Here is a 27549-nt window from a genome sequence, read left to right as displayed (position 1 = left end):
AATCTCAGCTGATTTTAAATATAAACTTTTCCAAAACAGGTTAAAAATGAATTTAGACAAATTTGGCTCTTAACCTTTAAAGATTTCCTGCCCATTTCTGTATGTCCTTTATTACATTAATTTTTTATTTAAATTACACCATTAACTGGATATGAATTTATCAAGAATACATGTATTGATTTATAAAACAGTACCATTAATTATTATAATAGCTAGATGTAGCTGATATTACAAAGCCATTTAAAGGTTTTTAATATAACTTGGACATACATAGATAGATAGACATTATGGACAAGACTACAATTTAAACTGGCTACCAGCAGTTAATGAAATCCTTGATTTATATTCTAGTTTAGAGATTGATTATATTGTTGCTTTGTAAAACTATTTATATTATGCTATTTTTCAAAGGATGTCTCAATAAAAAAGCTAAATAAAATATTCAGTCAATTCCCAAAGCAGATTTTGTTTTCTATATTTTAAATGCTAGTGAAAATAATTGATTGTGTGTGTTCCAAGCTTTGTCATTTCCATTCCAGAGGTGGCTTTCCTGATGGGAGCCTCGTTTGCATATGCACACTTTCGCACACTTTTGATCCTTGCAGAAACAAACCCCTTCTCTTTATTTCATTATCCCCCCCAACACACAACAAACCAATGTATATTTTACAGACCCCAAACATCAGGACATATAAGTCTTTCTGGCATCTTTTATGTTATGCATTTTTTTTTTTCTTAAGGTTGTGGAAAACTGGGACTTACCCCAAAGCCGCAAAGCAGGCAATCACGAAGAGTATTTGGGTAAGAATGCAATCTGAAGAGAAAAAAAGAAAAATGAGGAAGAATATAAGCAAATAACAGTAACACTTTCAAATTACTTTTCAAATGGTAATTAGCCAGCCAATAGATTGAAAGTTAAATTCTTTTCACATTGTACTTGGTTTGGGTCTCCTAGTCTCTTTATTTATATCACTTTTCCTTGCCTGGCAACATATGTTACCGATTTATTATAGTATTTTTACTGTTAGCAGACAAATCTAAAGGCTAGCTGAGAAGGCTAGCTTCATCTGATGACTTTAACAACAACTGCAGGGCATCCTTGAGGGTGAGCCAATAGGCTCTTTTGAAGCTATAATACTATTAACCATTTTGATGCTGAAATATTTCTTATAGCCAAAGTTGGTTCTGTCTTTTTGTAGGCACTTGGGGTTTTACATATACAAAAGTTAAATGTAAATGATTTGTTTTGTAAATATTTCAATAGCCCTCTAAGCACTTTCTTCCAGGTGTCTTAAGTTCCCTAAAAGACATGGCTTTCTTTATTTCCCCTTCTTTTACAGACACAAATCTGTGGCACACATTTATAAGTAAACAGCTATCAAGCATCAAGTTAAGTTGTCACTTCACCTCCCCCACGCCATTAATTCTCTGCTATGCTATTAAAAGAAACAAACATCCTTTAGAATTTAAATGATCACGTTTCTCTGATATATGTACAGCCTAGAAAAGTAAAGTTCAAGCAAGATTCTTCTTGGCTAAGAATCTAAAATTACTTTTCAAATTAGAGATGTCGTATATTAAGGCTATTTAAATAGGTATGTGACCCTAGCTAAAGGTTTATGCCTTTCAATATGTCCACCTAAAAATGTCTGTTTTAGAACTGTATTTGTTGACAGAAAGTACTCATTTTTAAATTGCCAAATAACAAACTTCCATTTTCGACAATTTCTAATTTATTTCAGTCCAAATTATCTACTTGTTTTAATTTAAAGTTTTTATAAACAACTTCTTTCTTTATTAAATGTCCATGTGGGGTTCATTTACAATTTCAGGTACATTTCATAAAATTCCCTTCAACATTCATGACTGGAAAGTTTAGAAATTAAATCTCAAATATTGGAAGCCAGTATTTCTTGTCTAAAGGGCCAGCTCAGCAACTAAAATTTAACTTAATTTTGATGTTAGAATTCAACCAATAAAAAACACATTCATCTGGGGGTCTAACTGTTGAAAACGTGAATTTTGAGGACCGGAAATTCACTCTGTATCCCTGGGATCCAGAAGGCACTAAGATGTCTGTCCAAACATATCTAATGCAGGAGATTCTGTCTGCAAATATAACAATGCCACAGCTCTCCAACATATTCAAGAAAACACAATCGTACCTGGTTTTAAGACATTTGCATAAAAAAATTTGACTTCAAAACAGGAGGCAAAATAACTACTATCTGTGAAACCATTCATCTGATTCTAATTCTTATTAAAAGTCCTCAGATATTCAGCATTTATACTTCAATGTACTTTAACCAAACTTATTTTAGGATTAGCTATAATGGCCCCACCCACCCCACTAAAGCATTATAATAAAAATAGTAGTTGGTAAACTTGATATTAGAAATATGTATAGTTATGCAGTTTCATCCTAGTCTAATCTAAGTTACTATTGAAGTTGGCTTATTGTTTATATTTGCTATCAGGTAGTTACTGTATGCATTTCTTTTTTGTCCCTGAGAGGCATCGCATGGTGACTATGGATAATTTTAGGTCAGAAGTAATTATGATCAAAAGGATTTCAGCTTCAGAGAAGGAGGCCAACTTTTTGAAGGCATAAATGCACTGCAATTCCAAAAACGATCAGATGTAGGGTTGCGAATCACCCAAGTGACTCGGTGATAGTCCTGTCACTTCATGAATGAACCCATCCTAAATGCCTTGATTAGGACAAGTTAGTTTTTAAATATTATTCTTCTTGGAAAAATGAATGGCAACAAGGATGGTGGAAATCCTGGAGTTTTCTTCCTCTTCAAGAAAAATATGTTTTTGCTCCAAAATTGAAACTCCAGCAGAGTTTGATCCTCATATTTAGAAGACTGCCAACTGCATGAACAGGGCTCAGAGCTCTTCTAGAATAGACCCTCTACTCTGTGATAATCCAGCAGGTAGTGCCTTTAACAGAGGTGCTTCCCCTTAACCTATCCCCACCCACCCATACCTACCACGTTCTCTCTCTCCTCCGCCTTAAAACAGGTGTCTTTTTAAAGCCTGAGTCTAAAGTCTAAAGATACAGGTTCCTCTGATTCCTGGCTTTGGCGCTGTGGTTATCATTCTTATATATATCTAGGGACCACTCAGAGTCTTAGCTGGAATCCCCTCTCTCCCCGTTGTTGCCTCACCTCTACTCCAACCCCCTGGGCCACCCCCTGCTTTCTGTTTTGTTCATCACCTTGGTTTCTCCGCCCCCACACCACCACCCCCTGCCCCCCACCCGCGCCCAGTTTCTGACCTGCTCTTTCTCTGGATCAGACGCAGGCAGGTTGAGAGGTAATGAGAACCAGATGGACATAGTGCAGAAATTGCCCAAATGGGTATGAGAATGTGGGGAGCTGTCAGGCATGGAGAGAAGCTGGAATTTTTCAGCAATAAAATGGGATTTATCGCCACTCTACCACAGTCATTGCCGACAACCGTTTACCTTGACAGAAACCCCATTCCAATAGGCCACGCCGATGCAGATTCCTTTTTCCCAAAGAGTGATGATTGGTATTTGTTCTAAGGCTCAAATGGCCTGCACTAAAGGTGAAGCATTAGGCCAAAGTCCTGTATTCCCCACTGAGGCAAATGAACCTGCTAAAATAAGTTCCTTCCACAATGGCTGTGTAATTGAAACCAGAAAGTGAGAGAATTTGATAAATTGCTTGACCCTGAAGGAATGTTAAGGTCATAAATTTTCATTGCATTTTTTTCTCTTTTTTTTTTATTTTTATATATTGATTATATTTAGTATTTGCCTCAAAATTCAACAAGCTTACAGATCATCGGTTGTGGCCCCAGGGGGAAGCACAGTAAATCATCAGTTAAGAGGGCAGGGGGCGTTCTCCCCTCATCTTCCAGAGAGGAATGTCGGCTCCTAGGTATTCCAAGGACAGTGGTGGAAGTGTCTTACATCTCAGAATTATTCCAACTTAGCACGCAATTTGTCCTGGCATAGACAAAGTAAAATCTACAGGGAAGATTTTTCTCAGAAGGGTGCTGCTGGACTTCTATCATTTAAGAATGATGAACTGTTAAGAGGCTGGCAATCCATTCGCAGCAATCACACCCACATACCTTTTTCCGTTGTAACCTAAAAATAAGAACAATTGTATTTTAGCTACAGAGGGTGACCCTCGTTTTAAGGTAAATTGAAAGTGTGCCTCTGTGTGCGTGCATGAGCACCCGTGCTTCCGAAGGCTGGTTTTGGCAAGTCTGCTTTCAAATTATTCAAACTTATTTTTTTTTTAAATCTGGATTGTTTTTAATGTGGAAATAAAACATAGGTCATAAAAATAGTCCAAACCACACATTACATAATGTAAAATGGACTCAAATACTAAAGTCATCACCTAATAGCAAATTTCTACACATTTTGTTGTAAGGTTTTACTCGTTTTTCTAAAAAGTGAATGAACTAAGCTTGCCAGCATTTTAATGTAGCTGTATTCTCTACTGATTGCTCATAGTAATATATTATGAAGACATATATTCTCTCAATCTGAAGCAGGTTAAATCATTTCTTAAGAGCCAAAACTTCTTGTTCTTGAAAATTTCAAAGAACAACATATCTCCTTTGTATTTTACTTGATTTGTTAGAACCATTAAACAAATAAAATCAGAGGTATCTGATCACTAATGCATCACTTATATGTTCAGAATTTTCAGAATTCAGGAGACCCTAAAGGGGATATAGGGTGGAATTTCTGATTTACCATTGGGACAATTGCTCTAAGAAAGGTTCCTGCTGATTTATTTTCAATGACTAATTATCATCTCAGAGTTTGAAACCAACACCAGATCTAGGATATATAGGTATTAAATAAGCACATGAGTTTTTCCCCAAATACATCTGAACTGTGTAAAAAAAGATAATTTATGTTGCACTCCATATTGTCAGTAAGAGTGAGGCTAAATAATTTCTATTCTTACATCTTACTTTCTTTTGTTCATAAGTAATTAATGACCAATTTTTTAAAGAGTATTTCTATCTCAAAAAAAATTTTTGCCAAGTAAGGAAGAATGAAAGAGGGCCCATAAAAGAAATAAATCTGAAATTGTAATTCCTAAATACAGAGATTTTTTGAGTAATACAAAGTATATTCAATTTTTGAGCAAATACAAAGGAGTACTAGGAATGTTTAAAATCTTGGAATCTGGCATCAAAGTACAGGACAAGATGACAATTTTCATATTATATCATTTATATGTATATAAATACTCTAATAAGACTCCAACAATATGTTTTCATCTTATAGATGGGAGATCATACTATACATATGATCTGCCTTTAATCTAGTGTTTTTTTCCAGTGTTAAAATGTGGCTTCCTTCCTCTGCACTTAAAAATTTTATTGCAAGGCTGTTTCAAACAAACAAAAAATAAATATATGCATATGTATATATATCTATACATATATAAGTATAAATAAAATATGAACAGAAAATGGATTCAATCACTAATATTTTTGCAAACTAATGTTCAGCTGATGCAACTCAATTTTATTTTGCATCACATTAGTGTCATAATGGTAATGACTAGCTTTTATTCACTAACAGTTTGAGTCAGCACTTTGAGACATTTTCAAATTAGGTCATACTGCACATTTGTGGCTGATACAAAGGTTGATTAAGAGGGCTGCACAATTGTAAAGTGATGTGGTGTGAGTTGAATTAAGTTCTCTCTGATAGTTACGGGAAATGTGAGCCACTATAACTAAGCAAAAATAATGTATGGGCTATAGGGGGAGAATATATTTCCACAGAGTGCTTGAAGTAATACTCATTTACAATTTAACAAAGTCCTCTCTCTGTTATGGAAGAATTCTATCATGGGGCCTGGAAACAAGCAATGAATTACAAAAAGGACACTGGAGGCCTGGTCCCCAGTTCTGTTTCAGCGAAAGTCAGTTTTTGCCTTTATGTCCCTTTGATCTTCTCAAGAAAGATATTTTTTTATTTTTTTTACTTTTAGAGTCTGTCTACCACTTTTCTGAAGCCAAAATGATCCCATGTCACAACCAAACCATTTGCCTATAATGTAACAATTCTGAGGCAAGGCTAAATTGCTATGCAAGAGAGACCTGGAAGAAAAACTAAACAAAAAAAGATCTCTTTAAAGTAATATTGTCATGGCAAATCTACAGCCTCATCTACAATTCGAAAGCATAGGATTTTCTTTAATTCACCCAGCCCCTCAAATGAATTGTAAAAATGGCTCCTGAAAGGCAAAAGTACCTTTTAATTGAGTTTGAAGAGAACAAAAATAAAAAGCTGAAACTCTTAATTGTTGGTTTGTTCAAAATGAACAAAAATAATGGTTATTATGAACAATCTATTCACATCATATTGCCCTCTCCAAAGAATAAAGGAGACATAGAAAATTTTCTAAATATGCATAAATACAGTGCAAGTGGCTTTAAAAGCCAAGGAACCTGGAGAAAAACTTAAATGGTACGTGGCACTTGAACAGAAAGAAAAGTTCCTTGACTTAGCAGCCTTGGTTCTGAGGACAAAAAAGAACTTTGGCTTGCCCATGTATACTGCTTGCTTTCTTTGAATTGGCATAGTGAACATAAATTTAATACTTCTAATGTGATCGAATCACATTTTATTTCTTGTTTGATGTGTTTATTAAATTTCAACTTCCCAGGCAGACTTTTCTGCCCTCAACGTGTATTCCCAGATTCAGTCCCTGACAGAGGGCCCGTGACAGTGTGCACCACCCTGCCCCCCTCAGACCAGTGACCTCTAGTTCATTCTCAATTTCTTCCAAAGTCTGAGTTTTTACACTTTGGACTGAACTTGCTTTCTCAAATAAGAATGACTAAGCAAACTAAGAGGAAGGGCTCCACTAAAAAAGAGGTACATATGCTGACTTTTTTTTTTTAAGTACCAAATTAGAAACATGAAGTTGTAATAACCAGAATTATTCTCAATATTTATAAATATCTCCATATTCCAGGCCCTGTAATTATGATTTTCACAAGAATGAAAGAAAAATGGCCTTCAAGTCTTGGAAGGCATGAATATAAAGAAGAAGGAAGGAAGGGAGGGAAGTAGAGAGAAAAGAAAGGGAAAGAAACAGGAGGAAAGAAAAAAGAAGAAAGATTGATTTCCGCTCTTCCACTCCATTCCGACAAAGACCTCCTCCTGAATCACCCATCCCTGTTGACTGATCTCTGTCCCTTAGCTGTGACAGACCACAATCTATGAACATATACAAAATCTCTGCCTTCAACTTTGCTGTCATTGGTTTTTTGTTACTGCATGTAATCAATATTTTTAATTAGTTGTAATCTGAATTTGTATAACCCCCGACCCCCTTCATTATTGTTGAACTACAGAGGTTGCACCACCCAGGTCTGATTATTAAATCATAAAAACTATGGTCATGAGTATCTTCCAATGGAAATTTCCATGACCCAGACTAAAAGACAAATATCCCTGGATGCATGTTCTGCCAATTAATACCTGAAGCAATGGTGGCACTATGTCTTCAGCCCATACATTTTCATTTTGAATACACTCCGGTATTTGCAATCACTTAATTTACAATTTCAAAAGGTCACTTGTGGTGCTAGCTGGAATGGATTGTATATTTTATTTATTTTGAAGTAGGCTAATTTGCCTAGCCAGGAAGACACACCTTTCCAGCCACTAGATGATAAATAAATCTGAATCAGCCATAATATCACAGTGAATAGATAAAAGTAGTTTTGCTCTTTTGTTAAGCAATTAAGGAAATACTTGAATTTCTGCAACAGTTTAATTTAGTAGACAAGAACAGCATCCAGTGAGCTATGTTTATTAATAGTGCTTTTTTATTGTTATTTTGCAGAATAGATACAGCAACATTACAGGGGTGCGACATGACTTTTGATGATCTGGCATGCGGTGATTAAATAAGGTTAATCCTCATTTCATATGCTAATAGGATATTTATAATCTCTACAGCATATCCAATTTAACGATTTTATTCTCTGTTGTTCAGAAAGTATTTCTTATTAGTGAAAGAGAATATCCTTACATTCACCACAGATGCTGGTTTAATTGGGCTTGAGTGCATTGTGTATAATTAGTCCACTTCTCTAATATTTCATCTATAATTACACAATGAACAATGTGCTTAATTTTCATAAAATTGGTGGGTTCAAAAAAAGTCTTCCAAAAAAAAAAAAATGAGCATTCCATTTTCAAGGTTTCACAAGCCCTACTAAGAGCCCGCTGAAAACAGAGCTCAAGTCAGAGTAAGCTCATTGAATGGTGATTGGATGCCCAAAGGCCTTGAGAATAAAAGCTAAAATGATGTTCCCCTCCAGTTCCAGTCATCCTACTCGATGACAATGTTACTGGCAATGTTGTTTGGACCAGGCCCAGCTGTCACTGGAGAAGCAGAATAAAAGTCCCCACATGCTATATTCCCAAGGTCTGTGCAAATGTCAACCTTCAACATGTTATTTTGAATGGCAAAGCTATTTGGTTTGAGGTTTGGGTTCTCCCCTACCCCACCCAGAGTTCCCTCCTTCCCACAGCATTTAGAGCTCTTTCAGGCAAACCCAATCCAGACAGCAGCCAATGAAGTTTTATCATGGGAACCAATTTTTAATTTTGTTAGGGAATACAACCAAGTAGAGAAGGAGGGAAAAGAGGGAGAGAAAAACTGGTTTATAATGTTCAGGGTTCCTCTGTTGACTGGAGTAAGTTAGTAGGACCTCTGAGTGTGTATGTGGGTATTGCCCATCTTAGTTCAAATGAGGCTATTTTTACACTAGCAGCCTAGTTTGTTATAGAATTAAAAAAAGAAAAGATTGCAAAGATGAAAGAAAGATGGATTATAGGGTTTTAGTTGATTTTTTCCAAGGGCCATAGGAAGGTCTCCATTGTCAGTGCTATCCAGCTCAGGGGAGTTAGCCAAGATCAACAACATATCCACATGGCCTCTTAAATATGACTTCTCTTGTATTCCTAAAATGACCATCCTAGAAAGACTTTGGTTGGTTCTTACTTTGTCATTTCACCTTCAAACCCGTGTGCTCCACTTCTGCTAAACGAGAACCAATTGCCACAATGACTACCATGAGGCAGCAGCCTACCGTGGCCATCAGACAAAGACCCCAGAAAATTTCAAACAGAATCTCTTATCTTTTGAACTGATAACCTTGAAATAAAGCAGGTGGCCCCTGCATGAGTCAGGGTATCGTCAGGAAAAATAGAATCCCTACATGATTCAACAAAGGGATTTAAACCAGGGAACAACTAGTCACGAAAGTGGTGGAAGAACTGAAAGTCCCAGCAGGGATGGTGAGATCACCAAGGATGCAGCCATGGCAAGAAGCCACTGCCACCCTTCACAGAAGAACGATGGGAAGAGGGCAGGTCTGGGACCTCAGAGGAGATGCAGCCATTGCCAGAACCACCTCCAAAGCAGGTTGGAGGGTGGGAGACTGGATGTTCCAGCCTGTCTCTTCTTCCCTAACCAGTATCTCCCTTTGCAGAACCTTTAAGAAAGCCAGATGGCAATGTACTTTGCAGAATTAAGCTCTCTGGAATACAGAAAAGCAAGGAAAGGAAGAGAACAGGTCTGAGAGCAAACAGATAAATGATCAGCACAGCCCCTTCTCAACAGCCGTAAGACTTTTGTGTGAAGATAAAATTCCAAACAAACCCCTGTGCGAATACAGTACGAGGAAATTGATATTTATTTTGGTTTCAAATTCCTAAGACGTTATAGCTAGGAATACCAACTAGGAAAATGGCTATCATGTTACGAATAAACGTTCAAGCAAACTCGATATATTTTAGTTGTATGAATTAAAAAGAAATACAAGTGCTTAAAAAGTTGAGGCCACCCTCACTCCCAAACCCTGAGATCGTTTGTGAGGGTCACGTGTCATTTCCTACACCAGTGTGGCCCACGGGCAGCAGAGTGAGGCACAAATAGGAGGTCAATCTTGTCCTCAAAGTTCCCATTTTACACAGATTCTGTTACACCCTGGTTTGCCTGGACAAGGGTAGAAGCTTTTGTTCAGGGAAGCACTGCTGTGCCCTGACTGAATGGCAATGGCTCATCTATGCTCCGGGTCCCTAATCCCTGTGCTGCTGCCCCATAGCCAAATCAACTATAAAGAATATCTTTTCTGATGTCCTCATACCCTTTAAGCTGTTCTTCCTGGACACCAGCTAACACTAATGAGGTTTGCTATTTGGGTTCAGGAATAATGTCACCTATATCCTTGACACCTAGACACAAGCACACCTTTCAAGGTTTAACAGATTATCTTCTTGCTACTCTGTTTTCAGCCATATCACTTGCCTGTTAAAATGCATGGTGCTGCCGTTAAAAGAGATTTGCATTTGGTCCTACAAAATGAAGATTTTATAAGTTGAGTTTTTTTTCTTCCTGACCAGAACCCGTATTACTTGGAAAGGGAAAGGCCAAAGGGAAATTATTGCTATTTTAGACAGCAGCATAAATTTTCTTCCTATTTTTAACCTAGCTTTTAATTTAATAAGTTTTATGACCCTTATATTAAGTACATATGTTTTACAAGACATTGTGTCCCTTGAGTCACCCTGAATTTGCTCTATTGTGCCAGAGTTAAATAAATGAATACTGTGTTTCTGATTTTAGTTCACCCTGTATTTGATCCTTATAATATGCCTGGTAAACCTTTGTAAAAGGAGAGAGCAACAACACAACTCAAAAGCTATCTAAAGGCTAGCACACACTGTTTTAAATAAAATTAATGAAAGTGTCTTTTTATGATATTCTAAATTTCAGATTTCTGTCCCACTGGTTTTTATAATAAATAATTAAGGATATACAAAATATTAGAAATGGTTTCTGGTCTTCAGAATTGGCAACTAAACATACAAATACTTTTATATGCTTAATCCTTTGGCCAATGCAAAGGTATTTTTCCCTCAAATTAAAGCTTTGAAGACAACCATTTCTCTTTGGAAATCTGAAGTGATACTAATTTTTTTATACAAAATATTCTACCATCATGTGTTCATGGTCATTTGAAATGAGTTTAGGGCTATCTGAACATAAAGAGGGTTCCACCAATCCTGAAAGAAAGATTATTTGAACAACTCTATGGTTATTTAAGAAGAAAAGGTTGAGTTCATAGTAGAGTGGAGAAAATCACCTACAGTGTTGGTGAGAAGAGGTAGCTTCCCCTGTGGCAGGGAGGGGGCGGAGGGGTGGGCAAGAGCAGAAGCTTGGCTTAGCTCAAAGTTGTGTGTTTAGCGGGAAAATGTAGCAACCTTGCACTGGTGACAAAACTTGTTTTTTAATTATTAAGATATAGCAGATTTTTACATCTTACCAGAGTACAGTAGCTATTGATTCAAACTAAACATTCAACCAGAAACTCTTTATAATGTAATATGATTTGTTTTAAAATATGCTTTATAAATCTGTTGCTTCAATTCTGATTTTAAAAATGGCTTTCCTATGCATGCCAACATTTAGTAAATCAATAGGCCACTAAAAGTGCACTTTAGGTCAATGGATTAAGGGTGGCATAAACTCAAGAGGGAAAAGTTAGCTTTTATACCACAATTTCAGACTATGTGCCAGACTATATAACTATGTACACTGAAGTTTTCTAATGTATGAAATCTAATTCAAGAAGCCATCAATTTCTTTCCTATTCATTTTGTTTGCTTTTGTCCTACTTCAGTGACTTTGAAGGACATGACCTTAAAGTATAACTGGTTATCCAGTAGAACCTCCCTCAAAGATCTACATAAAAATTGATGTTTATTTCACAACCATGTATGGGCTCCAAAATTGATATGTTGCCCTGTGATTTTATTGTTAGAGGAAAACATCCATTATTTTCAAAAGGAAAAAATTCTCCACCTTTCTATATTTCATTTCAAGACTGAGTGACCAAAATATTAGGACTGTTTGAAATCTATTTAAACATTTGGCACCTGGTAGGTTATGTGCATTTAGAAGGCTTTTTTTGTTTTGCTTTTAGAAAGAATGCAGAGTCGCTAATATCTAGAAACTCTTGGTCAGCCCAGCTGTCCAAGTTATGGCCACACTGCTGAGAAATACAGGTTAGGATGGAATGTTGGCATGAGGCTCCCGGAAAACAAGGGCTGGTCATTTTAGCCCATGGTGGAGAACTCCTGGTCACCTCCCAAGGGGCAAATTGATGTCAAGTTCTGCTGTCTGTCAGGATTAAGTGCCTGTTTGCTTTTTCACTAACATGTGGTTTGAGAACAAAGCAGCTCAAATCTCCTCAGTCCCTAACAAAGCATCTCAAATTGCTGAGTAAAATTCCTTAATCCCCCATCTTAATCTGAAAACACCAGCAGCGCAGGGTAGAACACTGTGGTCTCTTTTTGTGCTTCTCTCCGCTGTATCCACCCCCGCCTTCCCCATCCCTGGCCACCAACTCCTCAACACCACCATTAACACGTGCATTTGAATGGTTCTTCAACGGAATATGATCAAATAGGAAATTCAGGTAACTTGGTCCAAGATCATGCTGGCTCTAGTCATTTTTATTCCTTATCAATGTCATTTTAAGAGTGAAGAGAAAAAATAAAGACCAAACAGAGGGATTAATTGGCCACCTTTATATAACCTTGGAGGTCATATGCATACAGATAGTATAAGTGTCATAAATTTTAATGGATAGGCTTTAATTGCTTCTTTGCAATATTTGTCAACTCTCAGTTGGAAGCCAAAAAGATATGGAGATTTTAGAATATTTTTACTAAGGGAAGAGTAGGAAGCAAAACTAACCTCAGTGACTGAAACTATGAAAAAACAATCTTTGGTAACATGTGGCAAAAGAATTGGCAGTTGGAAAATATTTCTCATTCTTGCATGTGTTCATTACATATTAAGGATCAAGACTTTATCCATTACTTGTTATCTTTCAAGGCTTTGGCCACTGACGAGAGCTAAAAGGCTGCAACGTTGTGTTGACTTAATTTGCAAAAGGTTGAACTCTGCAAGTTGAATGATATAAAACCTTACTTTCTCTCAAAACAAAAAAGCATTACTTATCATTTCAATACTTTCTAATATCTTTCTTTACCAATTTTAGTTGAAAATAGTATTGGTAGACTTTTCCTGGGGGAAGTTTTTGGGTCACTTGCTGAATTAGATTCTAGTCTAAAAAAGCTGAAACTCATAGCAGTTATCTTTTTTCTATTTTTCTATAATAAAGTTGAACGAGTATCACCATAATAAATAAAATCAGAAAACTCTATTCCTGCACTCTAAAAATTTTATTCAATTGAATGCCAAATCAAAGGTAGATCCTGATCTAGTAGGCACTAGCTGTTTATCCACTCTTTCACAATTTCCCCCACCTGAAACAAGTGAAGTAAATAAAACCCAATTCCCTAGTAATCTTGGGCTCTCTTGCAGTATATGTATCTCTGAGAAATGGTAATAAAACTTCATAGAAAATGTAAAAAGTAGGAGAGCTAAAACTTCCCAACACCTATGAAAACAGTACCTGTGCTGTATTTAATAGTATCACTTTCCCCATTTTTCTCCTTGGCATTTTTACTTTCTGCAGGGTTGGGTGAAGGAAAAGAGCAAAAGGAGAAGAAGGAGGTGCATGCATGCAAACATCTGAGTTCTAGTCCATTGGCAACCGTCTCTGAGATTTTCAACTTCCATTAGAAAAAAATAAAGTAATTGGAATTCAGAGGAAACATCACATTTTGCTCAGTAAATTTATTCATTTTTTATAAAATTTCCATTTAAATAGTGGGAAAAGTCCCTGCCATTCAGAAGTGATTTTCTTTTACAAATGTCAGGTTTTTAAACTCACCACTTTTAATATCACAAAAATGGAAAATCTGGGCAGCTGCTACAGTTCCTAATCCATAAATCCTCAATATGAACCTTTCTACCCCAAACCCAAGATTGGAGGCAATGACCTAGGATGACCTAAATACAGCAATAATCCCAGGAAGGCTTCGTGGCACAACGGGAAGAGCATGGACTACAGCCAAACTGTGTTTGAATCCCAGTTCTTCTGTTTCCTAGCTTTGTGACCTTAGGAAAATTACTTAGCCTTTCTGTGCCTCAATTTTCCTGTAAAATGAGGATAATAGTTGTACCTAATTCACATGAATATTAAACGAGTTAACATTTGTAAAGTACAACACTGTCTGACATTGAGTACATGCTGTATCAGTTTGATTTTTTAAAATATATGCCATTCCAAGTTAGTTTTAAAATAAGATCTCCTCGCCCTCATACTCTGTTCAGAGAAAAACCACTTTATGTCCTAAGCTGACAGCATGGGAAGAAAAGAAATAACATGATGGGAGAAAGTTTTTTGTTCAAAATAGGGGAAAATATGCTAGACAAAAAATTGCAAATAAGTGGAAAATGTGAAAAATATATCTTTAAGGGTTCAAAGGATTTGGGAATGGATATGATGTGTCTCATGTCTTAATAGTCTACCTTACTCATAACCAGTAGTCTTTGAAAACTCTTGATTATTTTAGGCAAGTTATTTTCTTAAATAAGCTGTTGGATACTTAGGCTACATCTACCTTGGCAAGTATTTATTACTAAAAGTTGGACTTGAGCAAATAAATGCCATATTTTAGAACATCTTAACAACCTGGGTTGAGATCCCAAAACAAATATTTTTAGCAGCATTAAAAAAATGGGCTCCTGGGTGAATGTGTTCTGAAAGTTTCTATGAAGTATTTTACAAGCTTCTCATATATCCTTCCAGGTGTCATTTGAAGTAGAATTCCTAGTTGCCCCATTGAATAGTCATAAAAATGTATTGCTTCGTTCACTCTTTCAGCAAGTTTTCATTGACTCCCTACCTGTGCTAAGCCCGGGGTTAGTATTTTTATACAGCAGAGAACAGAACAGAACAGATATGACTCATGCTTCAAAGCATAGGATTGATAACGATTCGCTGTGGGCTAATGTACATTCATATGAAGATGTTGGAAAAAGTTGTTCTCTCTAGTCTTCCAGCCTGGATGTGTTTTCTCAGCCTCTTCAAAAACTAGGGGCACATATCAAATCATCGTATTGTACATCTTAAACTTATATAATGTTATCTGTCAATTATACCTCATTAAAGCTGGGGGGGAAGAATAGGGATTACGTTGACTGGGCCACAGAAACTGTGAATAATCAAGACTCGAAGGGGTCTGAGTAATGTTTCAAGACATTAATTTCACTTTAGTACAGCCAAGATCCCCAAAGCTAAGCTTGAGTGAAAAACGAAGTGACAGTCCTTTAGGATAGGTCGACTTCAACAAGAGTTAGAGGAAAAGATAGAGTGTGCACGGGACAATAGCAGCACAGCATCTTGTTGGTAGTGGTATTATGAAAGTTTCTGTAAAGAATAAGGTTTGAAATTGGAATATTACAAACAGCACCAGGACTGCTATTGCGCAGTAACAGTATTTAAAATATTTGGAAGAAACTCAAAACTTTCCTCAGGTCACAGCCCTTCTATACAGTTCATGCCATATCTAACATTCTTAAAGCCTTTCTCCAGTTGTGTTCTCAAGAGGCCAAAGCCAAAAGTTCACTTTTCATGTTTGCTAGTTTTGCCATATCTCAGAAGTATACCTGGTCCTAAATTCAAACAGTCTTTCTAAAAAGCTGTGTTTTCAGTCATAACCAATCGGCGAAAAAGTACCAATGAACCAACTGGGATATAAATTGATCAGTTAAACTTTTGAAATACATTTCTGGAGATAGCAGCACTGTCTGTATGCAGAATGCACCAGACAGTATTCTTTAAGAAAGTCTTTCAAATCGTGTTTAATTATAAACCCATAGAATATCTGAAATAAACTCTTCCAAAAAATGAATATCTTTATAACAAAATGGAAGCCCAGGTAATGCATGGGTTTCTAATTCTTTATAAAGCTAGCTCAGAAAAGTGAGATCTTGGACCACACGAGACTGAAGATTATTGGTGTCCAGCTCATCACTTTATTCATTGTTTAATGGAGCTTCAGTTTTCTATAATAGTTACAAAGAAAGAAAGAAAGAGAGGAAAACTAAAACTAAACTAAAGGTCTATCAATAGGCAATTCGTTATGCAGTTATTAAAAATTACTCTATGTGTATGTGTGTGTTAGTTGTTGGCCTGCATGGCATATTCTTAAATATAAAATGCAGGTTACAAGACCATATGCATAGTATAATTTCATTTGTTTGTAATTAAATCGTATATGCTTGTTTGGCATAAGAAACAAAAGTCTGAGAGATAACACAAAAAAAGTTAATAGTGGTTTTTCTGTTTGAAAGATTTTCCTTTTCGTTATTTTCTATTATCCCACCTGTATTTTATTTTCATAAATTAAAAACATTACATAAGGCCAGGTAGGCACAGCCAAACTGTCAATTTTGAACTTTTTTGCCTGGACAGAAGATACCTTCATTTGTATCAGAGAAATCTGCACAGTACTGCTCCCTTAAATCAATACATAAATATATGCATTCTTATATATAGACACACACAAGCATAGAAGAAACATGATGAATTATTAGAACGATTAGCAATAGTCACCCCTATCTCATCAAAATATCTATTCATATCAATAGTTCTCCAATTTTAGGTAGCATGAAAATCACCTGGAAGTCTTGTGAAAACACCAATTCTGGGCCTACCCCCTGAATTTCTGATTCAGCAGGCCTGGGGTGAAGCCTGAGCATTTGCATGTCTAACAAGCGCCCAGGAGATGCTGATCCTGCTGCTTAGAGAACCACTTTGAGAACTACTGACACGTCAATGCTATTTTGCCTGAATGATGAAAGTCTGAGGGTGATTCGATACCGCTCTGTTCAGGTGTGTTCAATTCCACTCCAGGAAGATGGTAAACAGCTGTTCTTTCTCCTCACCAGAGAGAAGAGAGGAAATGGAATTAACCTGCAGCAGAATGATTTAAGTTTGCTCCAGAGGGGAAACGTCCTTCCATAAGGGTTATTAAGCACTAAGATGGGCTTAGAGGGTTACAAAGAGGAAGTTTTTGTTACCTCCCTCCCTGGAGGTTTTTAAGAATTTACAGGTCTTAACTTGAATGGAGAGGAAGAAAAAAGAGATAGCGTAAGGTATACCAGCGATTTTCCGGTGGACACAGACCCATTCCACTATCTTTCAGTGAGCTGGGATAACTAAACATTTTATCTTCCTTTGTTCCGCAATTAGAGTGATTAGGAATTGTTTCTTCTGTTTTCTCTCACTTCAAGAAGAGTGTTTCAGACTCACATCGGCTGGAAACAGTTTAATTTAAGTTCTTTCCTCGAGGCAGAAGAACAGATCAACCAGGGCATCTTGTCTTCTCATCTTCGACTCCACATGCTAGGAAGGCACCAGACCAAGAGCTCTACATCTGCCTCCTCTGAGGACAAAGCCTTGACAGAAAATCAGTAAAACTTACCAAAAGGCTGCTTTCAGCATGGGCTCAGAGCTTCCAGAGAAAACCTTCGGAGAATGAAAACAGGTTTAGTTCTATAGCCAAGACAGCAAATTTTCTTCAGGTTAAACTCTTTGTTCTCAGGTCTTTGTCAAGTCTGAATACAAAAGGAGCCACAATCCACAGCTTATTATTTCCCTTCACTCATTAGACATCTGAATTTTTCCATGGTTCCCATTATAGAACTTGGAAAACTGACAAGCCACACTCCTACCTGCTGTAAGAGCTTGGACGCTGGCAGTTGAGAGACCCGGTTAACAGCCCCATCCACAATCTCCTGCCTGTGCGACCTTCAGCGAGTTACTCAATCTCTCTGTTCTTCCTCTGTAAAATGGAATCAATTATACCCACTTGCCTAGACTGCCTTGATGTCTAAATGAGATGCGGTGTGAAGAAGACCTACCCCAGTGCCGGCCTCACAGAAAAGGCTCAATAAATGTTAGGGGTTTTTTCCATTCAACCCGGTTTGTGAGGCAAAGATGGTCTGCACAGAAGCCATCTGATGGCTGTCAAGCCTAATCCAATACTTGTTACAAAGACAACTTTGTATTTAAGTATGTAGATATTGTCTATGCCGGTTCTTCTCTCATTTCAATGTAACTTTGCTTCAAGGAGTGCCTCTGGACTTCCGCTGACCCATACAAAAGGAAAATCCTCTCTTGCACTGGTATATTAATAAACTAAATTGTTTTCGATGAATTTACCCAATGTACTCAATCAACGTTTCCTTTGGAACCTACTATTTCCTTTAATATGCAGTGAGAAAATGAAGAAATAGCTCTGGAATCAACAACCGATATTCAGATTTCTCTGCTTTATTGAAAAAAGCAAATACTAAGTCCCAAAGCTTTTCAAATTGGGAATTGCTCAGACATAACTAAAAAATAAAACAAATAGCTATAAAATGAGAATAATATGATGACATTATGTATATCAAAGCATCACTAAGGATGGAATCAGATAATGCATGCATTTAGCAAAGTTCACTGTATGTAGTTATCTGTAATTATTGTTATTATTATGAAGACTGAGTATTTGATAATAAAAATCTTCTTCAGATCTAAAATTTGATGCTTAGAAGTAATTTAATGCTCAGGAAGAGTGTGGCCCTTTCCTTCACTCTATGTACACCACCTTCAAAGGCTGATAACTTTAGGGCCCATCTGACCACATCCACAGCAAATTCCTACTGGTGCCATGACTTCATTCTTTTTTATTAATTTGTAGGAGTAGGTGTTTATGGTAAATCTCCGAGTACATTTCTTTCATAATTGACTTATGTCTTTCATACCTCCTTCCCAGCCCATTTCTGTGGGAAATGAGCATGGAGTCATAACCATTTAGAACTGAAGGTACCTTGGAGAACTTCTAATTCATTTACATTGTTTTGCAGATGAGAAAACTGAGGTTCAAAAACACTAGGTGACATTCCAAAGCCCCTAAACCAGCACTGTCGAAACAAGAATTCCCATCCCAGATGATAGGAAATTAGTGTCAATGAAGCACTGATAGATTTTGAATATTCATTATATGGAGAGTGTGTTTTTATTTCCACATCTCCAAGAATTCTTTTATTTATAAGTAACATGAACCAACTTTAAGAAACTTTAGCAAAACAGGATTGCATTAGTTTATGTAACACAATCCCAGGCTGCACAGAAATCGGGCCACAAGACCAGGACATGTCATTGGTCTCTTGACTCTTTCTTTGTGGATTGACTTCATTTTCCCTACAAATCCACCTTAATACAGGAAAATGATTATAACCATTAGGACCATGACCTACTGAATATAACAGCAACCCACTCATAATAGCATAACTAAATAGAAGTTTCATTTTTCTCATATAGAAATAATTCTGCAAATGAGTAAGCCAAGGCCGGTACAGCTATTTGAGCCAGTTATCAATGATCCAGGGGCTTCCCAATTCCTACTCCATTGTTCTTAGCAGGCTTACCCCTTAGCTAGCCTATGGTCTGTAAGTTTCAGGCAGAAGGAGGAAGAGGAATAAGGACAAAAAAATCACTGGTCAGGCTGAGTCTGAGTCCTTTTATCAGGACAACAACAGCCCTCCAGAAGCCCCACATTGTCAACTTCCCTTTATAGCACATTGGCCAGAAATGGGGGATGTGGTCACATTTGGTCCAGGAGAATGTAAAGAGATGGATATTTTCAAATAGAAACTGCTCTTTAAAAAAAAAAAAGTGGGATTTTTGTAAAGGAGAGAATGGATATTGCGTAGGCAACATGTCTACCACAAGGATATTTCTCTATTATTTTCAACTAGTCTAATCCTGAAAAGAGCCATTAATTAGCTCTCTTGGTCTCCAAACCCACCCTTCTGGCCAGGACAGTGGGGTATTATGATTCACAGCCCCAGTCAGAACCACAGGCAGGTTAGAAGGAGGTGAAATTTCTCAGCAGGCTAAACAATAAATATGGCAGTCTGCATTGCATGAAGTATAAGTAGAATCCAAGATTCTGCTCAATATTTAAAATGGTGATCAGGGTTGTGAATTTTGAAAACCATCAAGAATTTCATCTGATGAAGCTCACAACATATTCCCTAGAGCCACAGGGAAAAGTGTATAAAAGGCAGAGCCCAAATATGAAATATACAAGATTGTGCACCCATTTGTGAGGTGGATCGTTTTATAGCCTATGGGTGAGTAACAGGCCAAGGCTGGGTATCTGCAGCTTCATCCAGTGATACTGTCTTCAATCATGTTAATTAAATTAATATGCCCTGCACTAATGAAAACTGCAAAAACCTATTTTAGTTTCTATCAGCACATACATTTTGATAATTTAGTCCTGTCATACTGTGTGCCTCTCAAGTCCCGAATCCAAAGCTTATAATATCAGGGTAATTTTAAGCATTTTCTCCACAAAACTAACAAAGAAAATCACTAGTGAAGTAAATTTCATTCGGGTGAGCAGCAAACCAAATCAAGAATTAGAGATCCGTGATGGCTTTACTTACACTTTCAGTTTTATTCATCTGTCGTCTCTCTTTCTTAACATATATTCTTCTTTGACATGTTTTCTAAATGATTAGCCACCTGAGAAAATATTTAAATGACCATATCATAAGGTAAAAGATTTATGGCCTAAATTACATTAAACAAATTCAATATGCTGTGCATATGGAAATTAGAAGCTTTCAGATTATATTTTAGCCATTAAAATGTGCCTTAAAATATTTAGTTTCTGTTTGCAACAGTACGATGTTCTCTTCATCTAATGGCAGATTCTCAGAGTAACCAAGCGAAAACGAATGGCTTAGTCCTTGGTTCAGAGAAATAATGGGTTACTAGCATAATTAATTTTATGTTTAATTACTGTAGAATGAAACAATTCAACAATATCCAATCAATCCTTAGAATGACAGAACAGAAGGTCAGCAGTTGCTAAGTCAATTGTTTTGAAAGAGAAATTTATGTCAGGTTCTCTTTTATGTGCTATGGAAAGAAATTGGATAAAAGTGGTCAAGCAAACATTAATTAATTGTATAAATATAATCCGGTTGTCATGCTAAATCATACAGGCAGGATATAGTTCTCAGAATGGTGGGCATGCATCAACTGCAAATTTCAGTGACATGCTAGACCCCACCCCCATTTCCATGCCATACACAATCAAACGGCTGGGAGTAAAATATTAACATCTCTAGAATTATTTTTCTAAAGTTTGAGTTGACAGCCCCTTGAAAAGGAGTTGATGGTTCCAGTACATTTCCTTCCATGCCAACCCTTGAGCATGGGGGGCTGAGACTAACTGACCTCCTGTTCCCTTTTGCCTCCCCCCTACTCCCTGTTGTCCCATTAATAGCAAGAAAGAGAACACAAACTATTTCACAGGGTAATTCTTCTGGTTGTAGCACTGATCACATCTGGGGGCTCATGTAGGCGGTAAGACCAGTGAATACCGAAAGAGGTCCACATTACCTTTTGACATTTAAAGAGTTAATTACCCAAGATTTCCTCCTCGCTATAGATTTCCCCAGCATTTAATGCATTTAAATACTCTGCTTAGTTGACTCAGAAAATTCCAGCTTTCCGTCTGCTGTAACTAAAGTACCTATATCAATGCAACTGTGTGCTTGCCTCAGGACAATTTCTTCTGCCTCCGTTACAACCCTTATGGGAAATGCCTCCTAGCATCCTGTTTTATTTCTTCTCAGCAGTCCCATTCTGAAACCAGAGTATGAAGTAGCAGTCACTCTGCAAGCACCAAGGTGAAAAACCACATGTGCATCACTCAAGAGTTTTCTGAGAAAACTGGGAGGCATCACTTTTCTGTCGTGCCTACCTACCCATCCACTGAAGTCAGCTTTGAGAGTGAGTGAGAGGAGTGAAGAGGTCTTGCCTGCTGCATTTCTGATGTCACCAAAAGGAAGAAGAGTTAATTAATGGAACTGGGCAAAATGTAGAGCACGCTTATTTGCTGAAATTAAAATCAATAAGGTACTAAAGTCCCTCCTGAGTTCCAGAATTAAAGGAATATGAAGGAGATGGCCAAGGTACCAGAAATGTTCTTATCTTTTTATCTGGAGGCTGGTTATGCAGGGACATTCAGTTGGTGAAAATTCACTAGGCTTATCATTTGTGCATTTTCTTTTTGTCTATAGAGAGACTCCAAGAAAAGGTACTTGAAAATAAAAATAAAAATATAAGATCCTAATTCTTGGACCAAGTGAAACACCTGATATATAGGCCTCCATGTCTGGGAGTCATGGTTTTCCAAGAGGACCTTGGATTCATTAGAGAAAATTTTGTGGACAAGTCTGGTTTCATGTGTATGTGAAAAAATTAAGGATTTTGCTCATGCTGAATTAATACTCTAGAGTTGCAACCTAATTCAGCCAGGCTGACTTGGGCATGTGTTTATCTGGGCCATCTGTTACCAACAGTAGCAGTGCAGCACTTTTAAGCTATGTCTTAAACAGAATTTTCTTATGAGAGACCGGAATAACCCTCTTGAATAATGTGTGCACAGCTAGCAGGATGTGCGTGTGTATATGGAAAGCCCCACGGACCAGAACAGGTGGGGAGTCCATATGACAACACACACCTCCTTTCTATAAGTTATTGTGGTGCCTGGAATCAACTATGATGTTGAAACAGTTTTTTTCCTTGGGCCACTACAGATTTTCCAATAGGGCAATTCAGCTAGTTTTAACATCCTTAAATACAAAGCAACTGTGACTACAAATTCAGCATCTTCAGAATAATCCATGAATTATTTCTTCCTGTGTAAAGATTGATCTCAGTAGCAAAAAGAAACAATCCTCTCAGACTGAATGGCTACCTGGCTGAAATCCACATTGCCTGGACATTGAAAGTAGTATATTTCTCATAGATGAACTGGTTGATGCTCTGAGTAGAGCTATATGGGAAAGGTGATGCTCTCTGAATAAAACAAAAATCAGAAATGGAAATGCAGGAGGTGACTAGATTAAAAACATTAAATTACATTCCTCAAAAAGACACTTGATAAATCAGCCACTAGCATTTTTGAATAAGTCTAGTTTAATGGGATACTCCAATTTTTTTATGTTATATGGTCTTTGGGACCACACATCTAATTTCTCAACCAGACAAATATTCAGTTTTAGAAACCTCATAAGAAACTACATGCCTTTTTTATGGATTACTCATAAGTGGGTATATTAGGATAGGATGATATTGTACTGTTTAGCATTATATTTTCTTGAAACTAAGAGGCTATCAGTTATAAGAATCACCATTATTTTATATAGCACCAAGAAAAAAATTGCTAATGTAAGAAATCTCATGACATCTCTTTCAAGACACAGCTTTATTTCATATATTAAAAGGTGAAAATTTTTTGTCTTAGAAGTGATGAAATATCTTTTTCATACTATCAGAAAGGATGGAGGAAAAATATTCTAGCTAATTTTAAAATTCAATAGCAATCACCAATGGATAGGATTTTTTTTGTTTTAGTTTTAAAATAATTGCATTGATCATAAGCCTTTTCTATGATTTAATATGGAAAAGGATAAATTGTTTTGCTTCTTTAAAAACAAAGGTACTATCTTCTGCAAAGTGAACATAAAAGGTCACAGTCCCCCTCTTTTATTTTCTGCAATAGCTTTTGCACTGCTAATGAAAATATGACTACATAAAATAGAGTACATAAGATCCATGCAAACTGTAATTCATGAAATGCAGTTTCTCAATATTTCCTTTAAATGTATCTCTAAAGCAATTATACAGCCACTATACAAGACCTTAGACATGTGTAATTATAGATGAAAAGTGCATTTGCAACACTGAATTCAACCACATTCTCTTAAACTTGATCTCCAAATGTCCATGGCAGTAATAAAACCATCATATTTGCCCCAGTGGATGGTCTTTGAAATTAGTTTTTCTTTCCATTTTTAATTATAACACATTTGCTTTCAGGAGAACAAGTAAAAGCCTAAATTAGAAGAAAACTCAATTATTTGAAATTTATAATGCATTCGAAACATAATGCTGAAAAACTTTGTTTTATGCAGGAAAGTTCATGATTTTTTTTTCCCTTTTTGAGTGCAGTTAGGCTGAATCCTCTAGATTTGGAATTTTGATCCTATAGTTATTTTGAAAACTTTGAATAAAGCACACAATCATTCAATAAGATTGAGGTTTTTAAAATTATGAATAGGTAATAGTACTTTCCATGGGCCCACTAATCTAAATATAGTAAAATGGGGTATTGATTGAAATACTTTAAGAAAAAATGACCACTAACATGGCTTACATATTATAGGTGGGATTCATTAGGAATATTTTGGTACGAGGTGTAAATAGCACTTTGTCACTAGTGCTATCAGATTGCTATGGATCAAAGCTCCTGTGAGTTCATTTTCACTCCTCATAAAATTCTGTATAGATATCTAACAACCAAATGCAAGGTGCAAATTTTAAGTGCATTCTGGATTTTTAAAAGATAAATTTAAAATACATTTTAGAGGCTATTTAGGATACTGGAATATGGACTTTATATTCAATTATACTGTTGAATTTTTGTTAATTTTATTAGATGTGGGATAATGGCATTTTACTTAATAGGAGAATGTCCTAATTCTTAGGAGATACATGCTAAAGTACTTAGGAGTAAAGTGTCATGATATCTGTAACTTACTTTAAAATTGTGTGTGTATGTGTTTGTGCATGTGTATGTACATATTAAAGAGAATGCACAAATCTGACAAAATATTAACAACAGGTGAATCCCGGTGAAAGGTACACAGGTGTTTATGGTACTATGTTTTCTATTTTTCTGTAGGTTTGAAATTTTTCAAAATGAAAAGTCAGGGGAAACGTGTATAAATACATGGAAAAGCTATTTCTTTGAACATTTGAGATCATGTAGTTTTTCACTCTTTCCTTCCATTACAATAGTTAATTTGGGTATGTGCTTCTCTGATGCTCCAATAAAATACTTCTAAAAGAATGGCAGGTCAGCAGGCCTTGTTTTACGTTTATTAACTGATAACCTACTTTCAATGACAAAAGAAAATGTAACTCAGGCCTGTTTTAAAGCAATGATTGTCAGCTCTCATGGTCAATATGTCATGCAGGGTACACTTCATTAGGGAGTGAATTACTTCACTTGTAATCTGAGCTAAATGAACGTCAATGTCAGGTTGCATAAATCACGGTTTAAAATGTATCACTACGTGCAATCAGATAGGGAACATCACCCTTTGCCCTCCAAAAACACTCCAAATCATGGCTTGTTTTGTACAAGTTTTCCAAGTGGCAGACAGTCTCTTGTATCACAGAGAAGCAACTTTCCTGCCCCTGAAAGGACTTCAGGGGTTAGATGTACTGTTTATGTGTCTTATTGCTACACTTTCTTCTCTGGTAAGAGTAAAAATTAAAACTTTACCATGTCCGAGGATTCATTAGATAAGATAGCAAAACTTTCAGTTTGATACCCCATGTAATGTTAAGAGAAATAATTGAAAACTCTCTGAAAAGGATATAGACTGGAAAGTAAACCATGTTGACAAAATTTCTCCAATATCCTACATTGGATAGAAAAGGCAAATCCCTTTTAAAAGAGGCCCAAAATATATCTATTGTAAGGCACTTTTCCTTGTTCAAACCAACGAAATGCATGTCTGCTCCGATTGTTCTAAAGGAGCGGATTCAGTGGCTGCGTAGACCTAACCAGGTCCCCATCAACTGTGTTCGTGGTTGCCGACAGCAAGGAGGTTCAGTAAAGTGTAGAGAGAGAGGACTCCAGGACAAAATGGGAAATGGGTTTTCACTCCAGTGGTGCCACTTTCTGTGTGTATATGCCTGAGCAAGTCAGTGTTTCTCTACCTCAGTTTCTTCATCCATGAAATAGGTATGATCACACCCTCCTCTCCAGACTGTTGTAACAGTTAACAATAATATATGGAAAAACACCACATAAGGGCTTGACACATAGCAGGTACTCAAAAAAGGAAATCTATTATAAATTGCATAAAAGCAGTAAATTTTATTTTTCACAGCTATGAATGGTTTTTGATTGAGTAGATCACTCTGGTCTTGGTCTTAGTAGATAATTAATGTAGGCTGGATTAATAGTTCAGTGCATACATTAGTGCATTTGAAGTACTCAGTAAGGCACATTATGCACAACACTGAGTGAGCTAGAAATGTGGCTTATTACCATGTCGTCTCATCACAATGAGCAGCTCAACGAAGAGCTGAATTTTCCACCTGGAAAGAATGGCCGGTGATGCTCAGATACCTACTTCCTTTTTTTCCCTATAGCTAACTTTAAATGTGAGCTCCCAGTCTTGGGTTGAAGAGGAACAACTACTTTGCATTTCCTGGGAGTCTGGAATGGGGGAGGGACCCAGCAGTGGCTTCTAGAGGTAGGGGTCAATCTGACAGGGCAATATAGGACAGAGAAGTCCCACAGAGGACAACTGTCCCTGCCTAGAATGAGTCTAGAGGGACTTACTTGGAATTTTACAAGATAAGGCTTTTTGTTCTTTTTAATCTGTAGACCTAATTTCCTCCCTGTGGAGTCCCATCATTTCACTATCAAATTACCTTTCCTGAAGGAAAATGTCAGCAAAAGTAAAACAGGTTGAACTTCCTAGAATATCAGGACCAAGGTTGTTTTGTTTTGTGTTGAGTTGCTGCCCAGTATCTGGTCTCCTCTGTCTGTAGATAGATGGAAAAAAATGGTTTTTTTGAGATGTGATTTCTGCTCTCGTGGCAGACGGGTAAAATTGGGTAGAAAGGACCCAGGCCAGGGCCAGACCCATGGTAGGTGCTCAGTAGGTTAACTGGGAAGCAAAACATGCTTCCTACAGCTTTAAAGCCATAAGGAACAATTGTCATTATCATCCAACAAATGAATAACTCTCCAAAGAGCATCCTTTGGAAAAGCACTCTGGCCATGCAAATTTACATATTCAGTGTTAACTTACAGTCCTGAAGTTGGCTGGAAGTTCAGGACAGCAGCAGCTAATAAAGTTAGCAACTGAATTTAAAATAAAGAAATGTCCTTCCCCTGTATAGGAAATTTTTCAGCTTGCCCTCTCTTTTGGTCACAGCCTGCATGAGAATTTCTTTAGATTTTTCAAAAGTGAAAGTTGGAGTAAATAAGATGTGAGCATTGGAGGCTGGGATCTGCAAGATGTGTTATTTAAACAGCTCTTTAGATGGGCAAATACGGCAGCTTGATTAAGAGATGCATACCTTGATCATCTGTCATCCGCATGTCTTTAAGCCCTGAGGGGTAGTTTGTGCCAGATCGGGAAAGAAGTATGCCCCAAGAGACTGAGGACAGCACTACCTGGTAATCAAAAAAGAGAAATGAACATGGCATTGAGGAGACTTAAAGAGGCGGGCACAGAACTCATTTGTTTATCCCCTAATATAAATTTCCTCACAGATCTTGTTCATTTCTGCTATCCTTCTCCTTAGCTGAAAAAGAAATTGCATCATTTCTCTTCCTCTGCCTTTGCATCTCCTTTCTCTCAAGGTGCTACTTGCATCCTCAAGTGTGCTGGATGTCAGCATTGCCCACGGGTCTAGACCAGGCCA

The 27549-nt window shown here is 36.9% G+C and overlaps 2 long non-coding RNA genes across 2 annotated transcripts in view; both read right to left on the bottom strand.

The window, feature by feature from the left end:
- LOC123636442 overlaps positions 1–27549 on the bottom strand; it is a 73336-nt gene that overhangs the window by 5391 nt on the left and 40396 nt on the right. Inside the window, exon 3 of the long non-coding RNA XR_006734536.1 lies at positions 763–814. This is a non-coding gene — a long non-coding RNA (uncharacterized LOC123636442). The remainder of the gene's footprint in view (positions 1–762; positions 815–27549) is intronic.
- On the bottom strand, positions 17464–20478 carry LOC123636443. The gene is made up of 3 exons (XR_006734537.1): positions 20463–20478; positions 17694–17803; positions 17464–17487 (listed from the first exon to the last, which is right to left on the bottom strand). It is a non-coding gene; the product is annotated as an uncharacterized LOC123636443 (long non-coding RNA).

Source organism: Lemur catta, chromosome 4, assembly GCF_020740605.2.
Source record: "Lemur catta isolate mLemCat1 chromosome 4, mLemCat1.pri, whole genome shotgun sequence".
NCBI classification, from domain to species: domain Eukaryota; kingdom Metazoa; phylum Chordata; class Mammalia; order Primates; family Lemuridae; genus Lemur; species Lemur catta.
The sequence above is the reverse complement of the archived record's forward strand: the minus strand, read 5'-3'. Positions and strand labels throughout refer to the sequence as shown.